The following is a 19,919-nucleotide window of genomic DNA, read 5'->3' as shown; positions in this document are numbered from 1 at the left end:
GCCCATATGAAAAGTTTGGGGGCGCCCCCCCCTGAGGCTTGGATGTTGAACCCCCCTGGAACCTGTCACAAGAGGACCCAAATTTGGGTCCTCTCGTGACAGACAGGTTAAATACTGACACTGCTGCTTTTCATTCTAATTTTCTCTGCTTCTGTTTAAGGACAGGAGGGAGGTCATTGGAAGTGCACTTAGCCAGTGGCAGAGCTACATAAGCTTCACACAGAGGCTAATTCACAGTGCAGCCCTCCACCATCAAAGTGCTCGGCTGTGGATTTAATTGAGAGCTAAGCTCCCAACTGGGGATTCTTCACCACAGCCAGCTGACACTGGCATATCAAACACCCTCCTCATAACCAAAGCTCTCTTTCTGCTGAGACAAAACAAAAGCTCTTTCCTTACAATTACATTCTTCACTATCATCCCCACTGTAATTATTCCCCACTGAATGCCTCGGAATGAGAAACGTCTTCAACCTACAAACCGCTACAAACTGCTCTTCTATGGAGTCACGTGTGAATACTTCACATGTGGGCTATCAGTTAACTAACCCGTCCATATAAACACTGCTGTCTTTTAGTTACCATGTATTTTAAATGCAGGATCCTAATTTATCCACCTTTTTCTGACACTGTTGCTGTAGAATTAGTTCTATTTGGAACTTATAGCGTAGTTCACGTGTAATAAAATTAAATTATGTTTCTATCCCTACTCTCTCTCTGTAGCCGAAGTAGCTAAATATGCTAGCATATAGCAGTGATAATAATCAGTTTCATTAATAATGCCTATTATATCTCCAATTGAAATCTCAAAGAGCACATTCACCCACTGGTTTGTCATATCATGTGCATATGTAGTCAGACTCCATTTCATGAGGTCATCCTCCTACTCTTTGAAGGAATTAGTATCTTATCTTGTTTACAGTGTAAAAGCTGTTGCTGATTAACAGGCTTTTGCTGCGCTACGTTCATCTGAGTCCAGTGTGTTGAAGCAGAGGCCAGATTGTGGTTTGACAAGGCTGTTCCTCAGCATGCAGCGATTCAGCATACAGGCTGCCCTTAGAGCCACACAGTCTCAGAGTTACATGAGCCGACATGCCCAGTGGTTTCATTGTCAGGAAGCTGTCTGTATGCTTTATTGTGAAAATTACATAATTCCTTAGAACATGTCAAATACTGTCACACCTACATGTTTGACCTCCTAACAAATTAAATTATTTAGTTAATTGCAAAGGCATTCACACTCATTAAGCCACTTCTCATGTTTTCATTTCAATTATAGCAGTCAGTGCAATCGCTTATTTTTAATTAATTTTTTAAAGCCGAATTGCAAGCATCTCCGTTGCTCTGAGCGTTTCACTGGCAGAGCAGATTTATTCCTAAAAGATAGGTTTTATAGTTTATGCGTTTAAAGTCGGCAGCGCGCGGACCAATCGGTGTGTTGCCTCGCGCGCTTTCGCTGCTTGATGAAGTTCACCTCAGCGCGGATCGCGCGCGCGCGCCACTTTTCACTCAAACTACACACAGGCTCACCTGTGCAGATATTTACATCAATTTGAGGAATCATGTTTCTTTGGAGAAATCAAGGTAAGCGTTTAAAACCCACTTTGAGGGAGCGGTGAGAATGATTTATCTTTGTGAACAACACATTATGTGGGGTGTTTGCATGTCAATACGCTGCCCGGTGTGTGGCTCTGACTTCCCCGTAAAGTTTATGTACGTGTTCCCGGTTGGCCGGTGCATTGGCGGTTAACGAACCAGCAGCTTTCTCAGGTGTTAGACAGTAAATAAGGTTGAACATGTAATACGGAGACTTGAAAATGCTCACGTTCTCCCTTTTTGGACTTCTCTTGCAGAAAGCAGTTTTGGACCTCTCAGTTGCAACTAACGGCAAGAACTTGTTGACTGCAGTGTTCAGGTGTGAATGGGCAGTCAGACACTTATGGGTCCCTATTATTAACTATCTATCCCCAGATGTCTTCACTTTAAACTTAACAATGCCATCTTAATGCTCAAGGCCTAACTATCAAAACTGATAGATTGTGGTGATTAGTTTCAGCAAACCTTTGGGTCTGCGTTTCAGTCTACATCTGTGATGAAAATATTGTTGATTTTTTTTTTCTTCAAATCAAAAAATGATTCATCCATCCGTCCATCGTCTCCCAGGTTTCTTGCTCATAATTTATGAGGGTCGTGCAGGATTCGGATCTGTGTCAAGGATTGATTGGGTGAGAGGCGAGGTAGACCACGGACAGGTCAGCAATCCATCACAGGGGATAAAATTTATAAAATCCAGTTGCTAGCTAACAGCAGCTCCTCTGCCCAGCAGAGGCAAATAAATAAAATAGAAATAAATTAGAAAATGATTCCTTCATGACTTCATTTATTAATCTGTTTAATTTACTGTGAACAAGATTTAATCAAATTAAACTTAAACTTAAACAACTACCAGCTGCAGACCTAGTTGAACGACTATGCCTGAACCTGAACTGAAATATGCAGTCAAACTACGATATCCCAAGAAGATAAGTGAAATTTGCACACAACAGGCAATCTAGACTAGAATGTTTTTCAAATCTGACATTGCAGTTTTGACATATGTTACCTGAATTACATATTTTCTTATTTTAAATGCCACAGATAAATGCAACAGGGAAGTGAAAGCTGTGAAAGTGGTAGTTCCTCAAGTGAACAGGTCAGATGGGCAACTGCTAAAAAAAAAAAAAAAAAAAAAACGACTCATGGAAGTAGCCATGGAGTTTCATATCTTCATGGTTCCAGCTCAATGACTCATTTCACACATCCCTCAAGATGCTCTTATTTTGTCATTTTCCTCCTCCATCAGCTTGAGTTTTTCCCCTGACAAAGATACTTTTTTTTTTGTTTTTTTTTATCCAAAGTCTGTCACTTTCATCAAGAAGGGCTTGCAAAGTGTTTATGAGTGGCCTTCACCGTTTCCCATCATGCTTTCTGGGAGTAGATTTACCACAGGCATTGGCAACGTTCAGAGTTCGACAACAATCCAGCAGCATGAAAGATATTTCTTGAGACTTCACTCAGTGTAATGATCCTGTACAGCTGCCCCTGGCAAAAGCTCCTGTCAGTAGCTCCACCTAGCAGACATGCCAACGCCTGTAAAACTGTGCAGACAAGATGAGGAGTGAACTCTCATTAAGATGCAGTGAAGCAGCAGCATAAATAAACCAGCTCTGTAATATTTGCTGGCTGTATGGAAGAAGTTTTTACAATGCAAGTCAGACAAGAAACAAGATCGTGTCAACATGTTGTGAAAATGCAGATTCTCAGATTTATTCATTTATTTTTTTTTGCATTCATAGTTTTATATTCTTGCCACCAGTCAGAGAAGTCCGTTGTGGTATCATGGCATTTCATTGTTTTAGTCACTCGCCATAGCTCATGATTATGGACGAGAATGTTCCAGATGTTATTTTGATGAGTTCTTCCTGCAAATACATCAAACACTGTCGAATGGGACATGAAGTTGTGTCAGGATTAAGAGTGTGTCTGCCTCCCTTGCTCTTTGCACGTTGAAATTCTTGCAGATTCCTTGACTGAGATGATGGCATTATGCAGAGGTAAACATATGGAAATGTGAAAATATGCAATTTCCAAACTGCCTTTGAGGAATTCATAGATTTTCTCTTGTTGGGATAAATCCTCCAAGACATTTTTTTTTTTTTTTTTTTACAGGGATTGATTTAAAAAAAAATCTTCTGCATTTTCAAACATGACATTTACAATCAAGTCACATAATCAGCTTTCTGGAATAACACTGCAAACAGATGTTTTGTGTGTAGAAAAATAGTTGTCAGCCATGTTGTATGTCAACCTGTGTTGTATGTAAAAATGAAGAGGTTGAATTCTGAACAATGAAATTATACTGAAATAATAATAAAAATGTAGAATGAGTTTTGTTGTTTGCTTTTAAGAGCGATGACAGTAATTATACATTTAAAACCTTATTGTTTTCCTTTCTGCCCTCTCTGACTTTGGCTGCAGAAACTCAAATCTTAAGCTGCTGTCATACATTGATCCTACGTCGCCATGAATGGTGCCATTTATGAACAAACACACAATCTGTGGGTTTAAGCATGAGAATTATGTGTCACATCTTTGAAGCATGTATTTTCATCTGCTCTGGCGTTCTATTTAGCTGTGACATCTCCCTGGAGAGACGTATCAGCTGAGCTATTGCTGCTGATAACTTAATGTTGTCCTTCTATAGGTGATGCACCAGGCGTTTTCTTAGGCTTTAAACCTGTCTCTCGCATAGACACATATTAGCCGAGCCTTTTCTTTTACTAACTGTACAGTATTTGCTCTTTTCATCCTTCATCCTAGTTTATCTGTTAAGATGTGTTTTTCTCCCAGACAATGCCGTTAAAGCGGCTACTCCAGCCATCAACTTCTTCCGTTTCTCAAACATAGACAGTGCTTGTGGATCAGTGTTGCCGTTTCTTTTTTTGCATGTATGCTCTGTCTTCTCAAACGTTCAGTCAGCTGCAGCAGATGGCCGATTATACTCAGCCAGGTTCTGATTCTGTTGGAGGTTTGGCTTGTTAAAAGGGAGTTTTTTTCTCTCTATTGTTGCTACATGCATGCTCGGCATGAGGTATTGCTGCAGGTCAATGTCTTTGTTGACCTGGAGCATTGTTTATTTCCTTTTAACTCATCTTCCAGTTTCTTTTTAAAGTCTGTTTGGCTGTGAAACAACAGTTTGTCCTCAGTCACGTGAAATAAGTCTAGATTTTGCTATAATTGCTTTTTTTTTTTCTTTTCTTGAGATAGAAAGCTGCTTAAACACTTTGAACAATAAACCGAACTTGACTTCATTGTTTGATAACTGGGATGATTTGACATGTATGTATGTGATTAGACTGAATTGACTTTGTTTTTCTGTTACTTTTGATGCTTTTCAGGCTTGGTGTGGATGCGTGGCTGTGTTTCTGCAGTGGACCTGTGATCCGCCCACAGGATGCTCCGCCTCTCAGCCTCGTACTGCAGGACACCGACAGCAGCCCCTCGATGGCACTGAAATGATTAAGCAGGTATGGAAGATGGATGTATTTATCTGGCACAAGGTTTTGTGATGTCAGTTTAAAAGCTTTTGCTGAGCTTTCTTCATTCTTTCAATCGTTAATTAAATTACTTTACTTTTAAGAATACAATTACTGTTCATCGGCTGGTGGTATTGTTGAAATGTCTTTTATTTAACATAAGATTTACTCTAAATGCTAATGTTTAAAAGTGAAAATGGTTATCTGGCCTCTTCTCCCAGCCCAGTTGTCCAGTTTGTGTAAAATATTTTTAAAGTCGTGACTTTGAGGTTATACAACTATGAAAAAAACCCCCTCAGATCTCAGCGTTCCAAGCCGCCATTCTGAGGCATAACACTTTAGATGTGAACACCTGATAGAGCAATCTGACACCGTGCCAACTTTTGCTCCATGTCATGTGAAAAATAATGATGTTCAGCTTAGCACGGGGGTCATTACAGGATTAATGTGTGTTCTGGCTGCCTGAGGACATCTCTAATCTGATATATCACCACCTACAATCTGTTAATGCTGCAGAAAGCAAAATCTCATTCCCACAAGGAGTGGTTGTGACTGTAAATGTCTAAAAGTGTGATTTTTTTTGCCAACAAAAGGTCTGTGCAGACAAATGGCTTTAACCTGACTGTGATGATCTACTACCAAATCACCAGTGATGCCTGTACGAGTTGTCTAAATAGATGCCTGTCTTCATTACAGCAAACGCACCTTAGCTACAGAAAATCATCACACAGTCAGCAGTGAGACAATGTAACATTCGGTGAGTCGAGCACATTGTGTTTGCAAAGCAGCATTTGCTCAAGATGAGGCTTAATTTAATTTACCGCCACAGGTTTGCTTTGAGCAGCGCAGATTAACACGGCTGTTTGTGAAAATGTCAGAGCATCAAATCTCTTTTTTTTTTTTTTTTTTTTTACTTATGATGCATTTCTGACATCCATCTGCAGGTCTGAATCAGATACTTTTTCTCTTTACGCCCTTAATGCTACTGTTCTTATTCACGGGCATGTTTGCTTTTTCTCAGGTGTTTACGCCGTCACAGAGAGGACCGTCAGCTACAATTTCACCCTACACACCGAAAGCACAAAACAAATCAAAGGCAACTGTGAAACTGTGTGGGAACTACACACACGGGCTTGATCATCTCTGGCATGAAAAGAAATAAACAAAGAAGAAAAACCTGCACTTGTTTGTGGTCTTAAGCAGCGAGGAGTTAAAGCTGAAAAGAACAGCAGCAGACGTTGGTACAAATCCAAGAAATCCACATGTGCAAACAGATCAAACCAAAGTCTGTAAAATAGGTTATATGCAATGGGCACATGTGAAATTAATACACATATGGCAGTAATTTAACACTTAGAATAGATGTGTTTGTTCATAGTGAAAGTTTCAAAGTGTCTCCTGTGCAGAAGCCCCATGTTTGATTTGGGTCCGGAATCTCTTAAATACTCTTTCTTTTAGTTCTTTCATTTCTTTTCGGCGAATTCAGAGGCTGTTTGCGCATTCAGAGAGTGAGGGTGAGCAAATACTGTTCCAGTCGAGCCGTCTTGATTTGTTTCTCCAGAGGGATATGTTGCAAAGCAAGGCTATTTGGACAGACTGGCTTTACTGGAACTAGAACTCCACCTGGAGATAACGGCTGCATCACAGCAGGTCTCACTCCTGTGTGGCCAGGCTCTGCATTCACATGAAGGCACAAGGTATCTCACGTGATATTTGATGCTTCTGTAGTTTAGTTTTAAAATAAGAAATGAATTAAAAGTACAAATACTTGAAAAAAAAAAGAAGCATTGATCCTTCATAGGAAAGCAGTCTGTATTTGTAATTATAGAGGAGCAAAAACCTTTGTCACAGTTCAGACTGAAAGAACTGATGCAAGAAATTGTCAGGTGTTGAAATGCTTCTTAGACCGTGGAAATAACCAATGAGCTTAATTCACATACATAAATCTCATCTGCTGATCTATTTCATGCACCAAGCAGGTGATTGATTTTTATATGTGATCTGATCTGCACATTTTTTTTTTTAATCTGCTTAAAAACTGAGATCTGCTGTCAGACTTCTTCTGACTCACACTGCTCAGAGTTGTTGGATGGTAAATAAAACATTTTGGACTCCGTTTTATTCTATGTGATGTGCTGCACCATGCAAATTTTTTACTGTAGCTTGTTGTTGCATTATAGAAGATCCAAGACAGCAAACACTTGCTTTGAGTGTCATGAGGCTGTTCGTCTGGGCTCAAACAGGAATACTCAGAGTTCTTTCTTAATGTTCAGAGTTGATCATAGTTTGCTAACCTTTTTCTCCATCTGCTTTTAGACAACTGTCTGTAGTTTGTCCGTCCAGGATCTCAGTATTCTGATCCTTGAGCCTCGTTGTGCTTTTCGTCCCGAGACATGGAGCCGGAAAACACAGAGCTAATCATCAAACGCTCCTGGTTTGCTGAAGAAGAGACAGAACACATTTTAATTTCACTCTTTATTCACAACCGTGTTCTTGGACAGAATTAGGAATACATCCAGTTCTTTGGATTGGGAGCAATCCCACACACGGATGGTATCAGGAGCTTTACTGTTCATAATACATGACTCATGGCTCTCATCTTTTGTGTCAACATAAATGGTTTTCTAGATGTCCTAAACCTTCAGAGGCAGGATTTATCAGAGAAATTATCTTTGCCACTTTTAGGACCCTTCTTATTCAATAACTATATGCTCCCACTAGCTCGGGTTAGGACAGAAAATAAGATTAGTTACCATAACTGTGTGAATGACAGCCAGCTCTACATTACAGGTGACTGAACACGTACATGCACAGAACAGATGCTAAAACCAGGAAGACAGAGAACATCACCCAGTTTTAAAGTCCTTCCACTGACTCCCTGGAGATCAGAGAGCAGGCTTATTGTCTTTAGTTTATGAATCACTGAATGGCTTAGCACCAGAATACATGAAAGATCTGCTGGTATTGTATCAACTTTCCAGATCTCTCAGATCTTCTACTTCTGGTTCTGCTCTTCAACCCCAGAACCAGAACCAAGCATGGAGAAGCAGCATTCAGCTTCTATGACCAACAAGTCTGGAACAAACTTCTAAAAAAAACTGCAAAACACCTGAAACACTGAGTTCCTTTTAAATCAAGGCTAAAGATCCACCTGCTTAGAGTTCCTTTTGGACCATAATAAATGTAACATTGACCAATATATTTGATATGTTTTGATGATGACACTCAACAAAATATAATGTTTGTCACTGGTCTCTCAGTTGTTGACTGTATGCTGCTTGTATGAGTTTTGATTTTTGTGTTTTTATGGTGTAAAGCACTTTGAACTGCCTTGTTGCTTAAATGTGCTGTAGAAATAAACTTGAAAGATTCAACGGTTTTATGTTTTGCAGTACGAGAAAGAGTTACAAACCTCATGGTAATCATGATTGAAAATTGTGGTTCATTTTCATGAAATGCTTCATAAGAAGCTTCTGAAAATGAATGTCGGTCTTTGGGACGTTTGGTTGCAGTCATAAGGATTAGCAAAGCAACACCTTTGGTTTCTTGGAAACTAAATGCAAAAAAATGGTTGCTGTGGAACAGAGGTGTCCAACTCATGTCCTCTGCAGCTGGTCGTGGGCCATCATGTTTTAGATGTCCCTGCTGCAGCAGGGCTGCTTTGGTTCCTTAGCATGATGCCAGAAAATGTTTTTTTCTGGAATCAGCAGGATTCTGTTGGAAGACTGACCCCATCACGGCTGCTGTATGGTAATTGGTCATTTGTTTGGACAGTTATTTTTGTAGCACACAATAACTCCAGGCACGTGCCCGCACCCACAGAAAACACACACACGCTCACATACACACAAGCGCACAAAGCCTGTGAAAACAAGATCAGGAAAATTTTCTCGAAGCGGCCCAAGAGACATTGCCGGTTTCCTCCAGAAGTAAGATGCTTTTTTACCCCTTTGATGTTTTTCTGTGATGAGACAGAAACCCTGATGGCAATACGAGATCTCTTTGAACAATAGAAAATTGAATCCCAGTGTAAGACAACCAAAGGCACGGAGAGGCAGTGCATCAGTAAGCAAGCTGCTCCCTGGAGTGTGTGAAGCTATGCGAAGCTGTCGGTCTCCGGGTCGTTGCTGCAGAGCTGCGTCACACAGGGAAACGTAGCTGCCCTGTATGAGCACACTGTGCCATCTCTGTGTACAGACGAAACCAGTATAACTACAATTAAACATGCGTGGCTGCACTAAACTCTGAAACGTTTCAGTTTGCACACACTCTGCATTATGACTGGTTAGCTCAGGAACAAGGAGCCAGGTGTGATCAGGAAGGTACTGATGAACCACATCAGGAAACTGATGTAAAAAGAAATGTGTCATGCAAAAAACAAACAAAAAAACAAACAAACAGTTTCTGCAAAACCTGCTTGTGGGTAATTCCAGAAACAGAAACAATCTGAGGAACGTGGACCTGTGCAAGTTTCTTATAGTTCTATATGAAGTTAATTAAAGATGCATTTATTTGAAATGTTATAAATATCTAGGAAAAAGGCCAATCCAGCCAAATTTGCAGTACCTTAATTTCGTCGCACTTCTGAAAAGTTCCAAGGGTTTTGGAAAGGGGAGACATTGTGCTTTCCAGCAAATATTGGGTTATTACGGTAATTTCAACCCACTGCAGCAGGAAGTGAAATTAAACTGAGGGGCACCCTTAATAGACGGTAAGTTACGAACATAACTTGCTAGGTGTTGTAAGTTCCTGTTGTTATGGATAAATAGGCAAATATATTTACTCACAGGACACTTAAAGAACTGCTTAAAATAAAATAAAAAAAGCAAAAATATCCAGGCGGAGATTTGAAATTTAGGTATTAAAGTGTTAAATAGAAGTGACCTAAGGTGCAGTTGTGTAGTCGACTGTAAAAATGAGCAGTAGTTCATTTTATACTCTAAAACTGTTTTTTTTTTTTTTACTGCTGACAAGCTTAATCTTATATCATCCTGCCATTACTGCAACTCATGTGATTGTAACAGTACAATCAGAGAACAGTTCGTTGTTCAAAATCCAAAGACTAAGTAAGGAATGACACATATTCATATTTCATGGATCATAACCAGGCTGCTTCAAAATCCAAGAAAAAAACAGGGTCACACAGATTTGTCCGTCTTTGAGTGAACCTTGGAGAGAGATTTAGCCTCCAGATTATTGCAGTGGGGAAGGTGTGTGTGCGTGTGTGTGTAGGTGTGTGTGTGTGCGTGTCTGTGTGTGTGCTTGGAGGAAGGGTTTTCCTGTTACATTTACTAAGACTCATCATCTCGAATAAATTTGTCTCAAAAACTGTGTTTTGTTGTGGCCCTTTCACTAATCATCGCTAAACAAAATGCCAAGACTCTTTGACAGCAAGGCAATTACATCTTATATTTGAAGTGCAGCCAAAAGACCTTAGAACTTGCTCTCCCATCAAGCTCATTAAATTAGCATGTTGGAGCTTCTTCCCAGCTAGATGCTCTATCACGCAGAGTGCCTCCCACACCGCTGTTTGTGCAAAGGCTCTGAGCACAGCACATTTTCTTTTATTGTTGCTGATTTTTTGCATTGGAACAAGTGGAGTTTTATTTTTAGCTTCTTGAGATCTTTTCCTGTTACAAAAAGCATTATAAACCCTTTGGAGCATGCTTGGTGAATGCTAAAGTTGACATGATTAAAAATTATCCACCCCTATGTGGTCAAATTACACACATAATTTGGCACAGACAGTAGGTTGGGCCAGAAAAGAAAAGAAGCCTATCTCTACAGGATCTGTTCACTTCAAACAGCAATTAAAAAGATGCATTTTTGAACATTTACATCTTTCTGAGAACAAGCCTTTTTTTTTTTATCCCTAACACAGATTTTGAAATTCAGTCTCACTCTTTGTGAGACTGAAGGGTGTTGTATGTAACCAGGTGGTCAGCGGCACGTGACCACCAAAGGGTGATCTGTACTCTCATCACTCCTTTTCTCTCTCTACACCTCAGACGTCCAGCACAAGTCTGACTTCTGCCATCTACAGAAACACTCAGATGACTCTGCAGCTGTCGGGTTTATCAGAGATGAACAAGAGGCTGAGTACAGAGAGCTGGTGGAGCGCTTTGTGTCATGGAGGGAACAATCATCTCATCTTAAATGTGAACAAAACAAAGGAGATGATTGTCGATTTCAGGAGAAACAGAGTTAGATCAAAGCATATTTCCATCATGGGAGAAGAAGTGGAGGAGATCGAGGAATATAAATACCTCGGTGCTCATCTGGACAAGAGACTGGACTGGAGACGCAGCAGTGAAGCAACTATAAGAAGGAACAGAGCAGACTGGACTTGTTGAGGATGATAAGATCATTCAGGGTTTACAGCAGGATGCTGCAGATCTTCTATAAGTTTGTTGTTGAGAGTGTCAACAGCATCTATGCTGTTAGTTCATTAGCATTACAGTCAGGGGTTTAAAAAGGTCCAATAACCTGATGAAGAAGGCTCATCACGGCCCTTCTCATGAAGGCCCAGAACAGGACGTTCTTCCTACGGCAGCTGAGAAAACTCAAGCTGCCAACTGAGCTGCTGGTGACTAGTTTTAGTTTTCACATACATATTTTATTCTACTATATATTTTTGCATCAATACATTAAGACAGTTTCCCGGCCTGTGAACTTCTTTAATGGTAATTTCAACAAAAGTTATTCTGATTCTGACACAAGAGATTCTTCCTGCCAGCTGCCGTCACTATCTACAATAACTCTACGGAGAAAGCTACATGAGTTACAACGTTTAATTCACTTCTATGATTAATGAAACGGCACCGGATTGAACTGAGTTGATTCTCCTGTCCCAAGCTTTTCTCCCAGACTTCTAATTAGTTGTTTGGCTCTTTTGCACATTCAAATGCATAATTGTAGACTAAACCTTGTTACCGGAATAATTTCCTTCTCAGAGAGTTTTTCACATTTGGGTCAACAAAATTGGGTAAACAATGGCAAGATCCTGATTAAAATAAAGTTGTTAAGTTTTTAAAACTACTGTGGGTGTTTACCAGGTATTTTTACATATTTTTGGTAGAGAGCACTTTCGTTATTGTGTTTTGTTAAGCTATTCTTTTGGATCATTCAGCAAAAAGCAAGAGGAGACTGAAGAGTAATTTGAATATTATTCGTCTGTTATTACAAACAGAAATGTGAAATGTTTTCCACAACAATTTGGTTTGAATTAATAAACATGTATGGCTGGAACTGCGCTATACATTAACAGCATTTATGTAACAGTATAAATATACATACTTCTATCTAAAGTCTGACCTTTAATGCTAGGCATGTTGCTGGAGGACTGACTGTGGTGCCGTCTTAAATAATGGAGATGAGCAACAAAGGTCTTCTTCAACAAAACATGATCATATTTCTGCGTGAAGACAGATACACTGTTGATTTTTAGGCTGTCTGTCGCAGCAGTGGAGTTGATAAAGCCAGTGTTGACTGTTCACCTGCACTATTCAGATTACCTTCCCAATTTTTAGGAATAGCTGTGTTGTGTTAGGCAGATGAAGGTGCAAAATTTGATGATCTCACATGTTTTTTATGCGTATTTTCTATGTGAACTTGCTTATAATTGACATAATGTTCATAGTAGTTGGATATGCACTAAAGAAATCAGTCAAGGATGAAGGTAATGTTAGTTTTGTGAGTAAAAATGTCAACATTTCCAAAAATGTTTTATTACTTTGGTGTACAACCTGCAAGCTTTTTAGTGAGCACATTTTAAACCAACTGTCGGTCATACGTGACTTTAAAAGTGATTGAAAGTGCATTACAGAGGGGTAATAGAAGCTGGCTAATAGGAATAGGATCAGTCTCCAACAATACATCATAGGAAGAGTAGAGGGACGGTGTGGCATGCAGTGCTTCCTTCAAAGATGGCTAGAAAATATGTTTTTTTCTCAAAAAATGTGGAGAAAAAGAGTATTTGTTCTATTGTATGTGCATTTAACCTACATGTTTCATTTCAGTTGTGAACTTTTCAACTTTTCATTTATTTCTCCTCATAATTTGTTTTGTGCAGAAGTCGAGGCTCAGGAACTCAGTGCAAATAAATGTTTTAATTCAATATCAAATGGAATTATTAACCTTCCATTAGAAACATTTCTAAATTGACTAAGATTGCTCCAGTAATGTTATCACACTGTTCCGAAAAGGGATCATCTGCTTTTCTTGTAAACTTGATCAGTGTGAACCGGTATTAGTAACAGTTGGCTCTTCTCAAAATGAGGAAGCATCATTTGCTGACACACTTTCATTTACAGACATTTTTCCAAATACATTATAAAATGGAATCAAAATAGTGTCCGAGTCCTTGGCGTGTTAAAATGAGGCTTTGTTGCACAGATCAGCACCTCCAGTGTTCAAGTAGAGCTACAGGAGTTGAGAGTGTAGCACTGCCTGCTCACAGTGTAACATGGCTACTTGCTTCGGTATGTCAATAGGCCTTCATCTGTCAGTAGCCACCTCCAAAATACTTCTTATTCATAACCACTACGCTTCACTAACAGAGACCCCTGAGCTGACACTGCATGCTGGCCACACAAAGTAATGCTCCACATGATGACGACAGTTTGATGCCAGAATTACTTTTACTACAAGACAGATAGTGGTTTTAGTGAGAACACCGGCAGCAGCCTTACGGATCAGCTGCAGCTGGAGGACTGATTTCTTTAGGCGGCCCTGTGAAGACACTGTTGCAGTAATCAATGCAACTAAAGGTAGACACGTGGGTGGATTTCTCTATGACTTACCGGAGCATTATTCTTTTAATCCTGGAAATGTTCTTCAGGTAACATAGGTAACTGTCTTTATGTGATTCTGAAGGTTCAGGCCTGAGTTCCCAGAGAGAACCCAAGCATGCACAGGGAGAACATGGAAACTCCATGCAGAAAGACCCCAGTGCCACTGTAAGACCATCAAGTTAATCTGTGAATGGCTCAACAAAAAATATATATAAAACCATCTCAATGAGGATTCTGATTTATCTTAGTCAAAGTCTGGACTTAAAATCAATTGAAATGCTGTGTAGCATGATCTTAAACAAGTAGATCATGTGCAGAGATTCTTTAATATGGCTCAATTTAAAACAGTTCTCTAGATAAAAAGAGGACTAAAACTTTCACTGCGATGTAAAACACTAGCTGCCAATTTCCTCAAACTCTTATTGGCATCTGATACCATGCAGGGCGGCAGAACCAGATATTAGGCTTAGAGCTCTTCTACTTACTTTATCACTCAAGGCCAAGTTGGTTAGGAATGTGTTTTCTCTATATAAATTAAATCATCATACTGCTTTTTTACGATTTACTCACATTATTTTTCAATCTAATATTTATTTCCCAATTTGACGTATTTAAATGAGAAAAGAAATGGGGTAATTTTTTTTTCATCTTACTGCTAAGGCTGTCATAAAGAATTTTTTTTTTTTGTTGTTATTTCATAGGAACAATGTTTAGAAGGTTAATTTCATGCATCTTATCTTTCCCATGTCCTCAGCACCGCTCTACTTTCCTCTGTCCTTCCTGACCCACATATGCCAGCGATGGCAGACTGAATCCAAGCTGCTCTGCTCATGTGCGAAATGTCTTGGACGACGCTGGCACTGCTGCTTCACTGAGCAGATGCCTGGAAGAATAAATTGGCTGCAGAAAGTTTTTCCAATAACCTGTTCAGTCCATCTTGGTAGGAGCCATCAGACAGAGGAGTCGCCAGTGACATCCTCCAGGGTGGCTGGGCTGTGGGTGTTCACATCTCCTGTGCTGTGAGTCAAAACTTTATGAATGGTAAAGAATACCCAACCATTGATTAAAGCACAACTTTGAATTGTAAGGGTGACACAGTGTTTGCCTGAAACCGGTTGCCTAGCAACTAGTCCTGAGTAAGAAATCTTTGGAAACATAACCTCTATCAACTGGTAAGATGTTGTTGTTGTTTTACACTCTGGGCTTGTGTGGATAGAAGGAAGCAAAGCAATATGGTGATTAGTGAGCTTCAGAGGGCCGGTGGGCGGACGGGCTTCTCTTTGCACAGGCGAACCGTTTCCCCGATTACCTTTCAGCTAGGCTAAATTAACAAGCTGTGGATCTGGCACACGTGAGAGTGCCACTGACTGTCCTATAAAACTCTCAATGAGGAAACACACGAGCACAAACCTTTGTTTTAAAAACATATTAGTTAAGGAGTAAGGAAAGTGTGACTTGAATGCGGTCACAAGCAATGGCTCTTCTGTTTAACAGTTTATAGTTAGGCCTTCACCCCCACAAATGTTTTGTTTGGTAGTATTGCCATGCTTTTGCCTTCTGGTGCGATAGAGGTGTGTGGGAAGACACACGACAAGAAAAGGATTTCTCTCATTAAATTTACTTACTTAGATCCAGGAGAACATCCTCTTTGTACGGCTGTAATTCTGGGTCTCGACATTGCTGCAACGTTTTACTTCTGTGGCGTAAACCTCAGGCTGGTATCAAGCCACTTTCATATGGTTTAAGCCAGTCATGGTGCATCACTGTCCTGTGCTTGGAATCTAGGATTTGTGCAGTATAGGACCACGGCGGGCTGCAGTGCTTAGAGACCCTTTCCTCTGAGTGTACATATCTGTGGATGCACATTGGCCTGAATTACTTAAGCCTGGCTCGACATAGTCGCATCTGATCAGCCTGGTTTGGTCTTTGTGAAACGGGTAAAGCCAGGATGAACTGATGACGCCAAGTCAAACCTGTTTTTGTCCCATATCCTGGATTTCATAATCCAACTTTTGTGAAACAGCCCTCAGTTGCAGTCAGTTAGACATGGTTGATATTTAGACATATGAGCTGATTCAGGGTGTAATCTGGTGCTGTGAAAATAATTAGTCACCTGTGAGAGATTCAGCCCCACACCAACAGGTTCTGTCTTTATTTACCGTCTATACATAAAATAGAACATCTTCCTCACCAACATTGAGCTGCTGTGCATGACCAGCCAAAATAATGATGCTGTGATGTCAGTTTTGGGGTAAGATGCTGTTTGAGCGACGAGGGGAACTGATCCTACCCAGGACGCCACTCGTCTCAGCAGAGGAAGAGAATACGAAGAGGAAACGGTAAAACTGTATTACTCAGCTTAGTGATGGCAAACAAGAGAAAAATCAAAACCAAGCCCAACCCAAATAAAGGAAATGTCAAGAAATTAATGAGCAAAATCACCAAAAGTGAAAAAAATACTCTAAATAAATTTTGACATCAAACAGGAACAGATAGTTCTAGAGGTTTTTATGCTCTCTCCGTAATTTCTCTCATGTTTTTGAGAATGTTTCCATAATGTATAAAATTGTTGATTTAATTAAAAAGAAAAACTTTAAATGTGTGTGTGTGTGTGTGTGTGTGTGTAGGTGTGTGCGTGTGTGTGTCATTTTCACATTTTCCATTTTTAGAGAGAGAGAAAAAATAAGCACCCTCAGGATATATTAACAACTATTAATAATGTTGGAATTGCTTAAAGCACATGCAGCGAAATGTTTTCATTAATCAAACCACAACATTTTTATTTTCAATTACAAATAAATCCACTGTCACAAGATAAGATAATTCTTCCTTGTAGTCACTTTGTTGGTAATGAAAACCTCCCAAGAGACCACTTGGGAGGTTTTCATTAGTAATTAAGTGGTAATTACTTCAATTATGCGTAAACTTCACTTTGTCTCTGAAGATGGCTTTTCCTTCTAAAGCAGAGTGATAACTTCATAAGATTGTGGAAAAAACAGAAACTAATTATTGTCTCTCTCATTTCATGCTGAGTTTTGTGCTTCAAATCCTTCCAGACAGTCAAAGTGTGGTTGAGTTGGAGGTGATGCTGTGGATGACTCTTATTTCAATAAATAATTCTCTAAGCGCATCAGCTGGTCTTTAGGAATAAAAAAAAAAAAAAGTTTTCATCCACCTGTTTCAACTATGTTGCTGACGATTCAAAGGAATGTGTGAATGTGTGTGTCCGTGTGCGCACTGGAGAGATAGAGAGATAGAGAGAGAGAGAGAGGCATGAATAATGCAGAGCTGTCAGCATTGTGTCTGCTCTGAATTCTTTAGATGCTTAGCCCAGTTTAAGAGTCAGCTTTGAGTAATCTATAATTTATTGTATTACCATGCTTTTGTCCTGAACTCTGTTGAATACTCCTGTCACATTTTCAGGAAATGTTTTTGAAAGTTCGACCCGGTTGTCATACCCACCCTGACAGACTGTGTTTTGCATTTTGGCCACTGTGCTGTGAATACAAATACAAGCTGTTCTCTGGCTCCATGCCACTTATGCTAATACAATTAAATCTGAATACCAAATTGGAAATAATACACAGCCAAATGTGGAGTTGTCAAATTGTCTATTTTCAGCCTCATCAATATGAAACGCTTCAACTGGGAGCCTTTAAATCATCTGGTACTTGTCATCTGCCCTGTAATCTTCCGCACAGCTGATACTGTGGCCGATCCTATCCAACCTGTTGGATTTAGTCCTCATAATTACGGGCTTTCTGTCAGCATTGTTATCAAATTTCTGTTTTTCCACGCCGGAAAGAAATGGAGCCACACCAAAGTCATGCTGCGACCACATGGTGACTCCAGAGTGAAAGGTTCAGTCTCTGATGCAGACGAGCCACACAGCACAATGCAGATGCGATAACCATAACACGGATGGGGGAGTTTCAGATCTTTCACTCAGATTTACACGAACTGAAAATGTGGAGCTCATTCAGTAATTATTAAATAAAAGAGCAAAGAGCGAAGAACTCATAACGACATGAGACAGTCCAGTCTAGTTAGCAGGTCGGAGAACTCTCCGATTTTGCTTTTCAAGTAGGTCAAGTCAAAGAAGAGCTTTAGATCAATCTGTGACATTTGATACAAGCTAGAGCTTAAAAGCATTTTTATTTTAAAATGAGGGTCTGCGGGGGACGCCGCTTGTTTGATGGCAGCTGCAGGCAGGCGGGATTATGAGCAAGAATCTGACATTTCAGGTGACAGTTGGGCGACCATGAGGGGGGCAGAAAGACAAAAAGAGTCCAATGTCTCCTGATCATAAACGAGGTTAATTGTTTAAGAAATATATTGTTTTAGCTGCATTCATCACAACTTAGAATTATAGAATACCTTCTCATGCAGGTACTGAAGTATAGATCATTGACATCATAGATTGAATTGCTACATGTGTAAAAAGGCATGAAGTGGTTTGTCTTTCAATATGTAATTCAATATCCCTGCTGAAAACACTGCAGGAAATACTTTCACCATTTTCTCAAAACCAACAGTTTGAATAGATGTAATTCAAAGCATATCAATCACACTAAATATCCAGCCTAGACCGAAATCAGTCCGTAATTTTTAATATCTCCACAACACAAATTAACAAGAGACGAGGTGTTGTCAGGAGACTTAGTGGAAGAAACATGTGACTTCCATTAGCACTAAAATGTGTCCAGTTAAGAAAAATACATGGGAATGTAATTATGTAATTTGTAGCATAATTACTAAACAAAATGGCTGCAGAAGGAACAAGCCATCTATGTTTTGGTTGGTTTTCTGTGAAATAATAAAAATCTGGAGTAGGAAAAAAAAATAAGCACTGAAAATACTCTGAACACCTTCAACACCAGTAAAGACTTGACATAGTAGGTATTTTGTGTTTTTCAATGGTTGCTTTCTTGGATTTCTATGCAATCCCATATTATGTATCATCAAATGAAATTGTGAAGAAAAGTGACATCCTGTCTGGTAGGAAGGTGAACTTGACCTGTGACCATAAACACTTTGAATGTGACTGCTGACGGCTGAAGAGACATTACAGGGTTGTTAATCTGTCTTGAATCTCATTTAAAATGTAAAACATGATGTGAATAGAGTGTTTGTTGATCAAACATCATCATACAGCTGAGGAAATGAATAAAACTGTGTTGATAAGATGCTTAAGCCCGTATGCTTCAGGCTATCCATTATGTAATTGGTCAAATTTACCACATGTGCAAAAGGATGATTGATGTTTCTCATTAAGAGGTAGAACAATTCTGTCAATCCAATAATTGTTCGTGGTAAGCATTTATGTTGATTGTAGGCACACTCAAAAAAATGAACTTAGGGGGTTATTAGATTAATAAAAGAATATCATGTACTTTTAACACAATAATTTCATGTTTTAAACAAAAACGTGATAAAATCATGTTGAACAAACAAGAAATTCATCAACTTAACGTTTATGAAATTGAATCATGTTGAGATAACACGATTCATTATAGTCAGACTGATCTTGTGCTGGAGGCGACGAGCGAGATCACGGCAGATCCCGCGAGATCATGGGAAATCACACGAGGCCCTGCGAGATGATTGTTTTTCGTGCCAGGAAAACGCCAGCTGCAGTTTAGAGAATACTAAATTTTCCTGGCAGGATTGTGCACATATCAGTGTTGCTATGTACACTGAAAGAAATAACTCTTTGGATTAACATTAAAAAAAATCATGCACTCAAAAAAATGAACTTAGGGGGTTATTAGATTAATAAAAGAATATCATGTACTTTTAACACAATAATTTCATGTTTTAAACAAAAACGTGATAAAATCATGTTGAACAAACAAGAAATTCATCAACTTAACGTTTATGAAATTGAATCATGTTGAGATAACACGATTCATTATAGTCAGACTGATCTTGTGCTGGAGGCGACGAGCGAGATCACGGCAGATCCCGCGAGATCATGGGAAATCACACGAGGCCCTGCGAGATGATTGTTTTTCGTGCCAGGAAAACGCCAGCTGCAGTTTAGAGAATACTAA

At 39.5% G+C, this 19,919-nt stretch overlaps 1 long non-coding RNA gene across 1 annotated transcript in view; it reads left to right on the top strand.

The window, feature by feature from the left end:
• Window positions 1–19,360, top strand: part of LOC106954670 (uncharacterized) — a 22,711-nt gene extending 3,351 nt beyond the window's left edge. The window contains exons 2-3 of the long non-coding RNA XR_001426406.1: window positions 2,586–2,596; window positions 19,202–19,360. This is a non-coding gene — a long non-coding RNA (uncharacterized LOC106954670). The remainder of the gene's footprint in view (window positions 1–2,585; window positions 2,597–19,201) is intronic.
• The last annotated feature ends 559 nt before the right edge of the window (window positions 19,361–19,919 follow it).

The sequence above is a fragment of the Poecilia latipinna genome, unplaced genomic scaffold, assembly GCF_001443285.1.
Source record: "Poecilia latipinna isolate Pla-1442-1.1 unplaced genomic scaffold, P_latipinna-1.0 Scaffold671, whole genome shotgun sequence".
Taxonomy (NCBI): Eukaryota; Metazoa; Chordata; class Actinopteri; order Cyprinodontiformes; family Poeciliidae; genus Poecilia; species Poecilia latipinna.
This window is presented reverse-complemented; position numbering and strand designations above follow the sequence as displayed.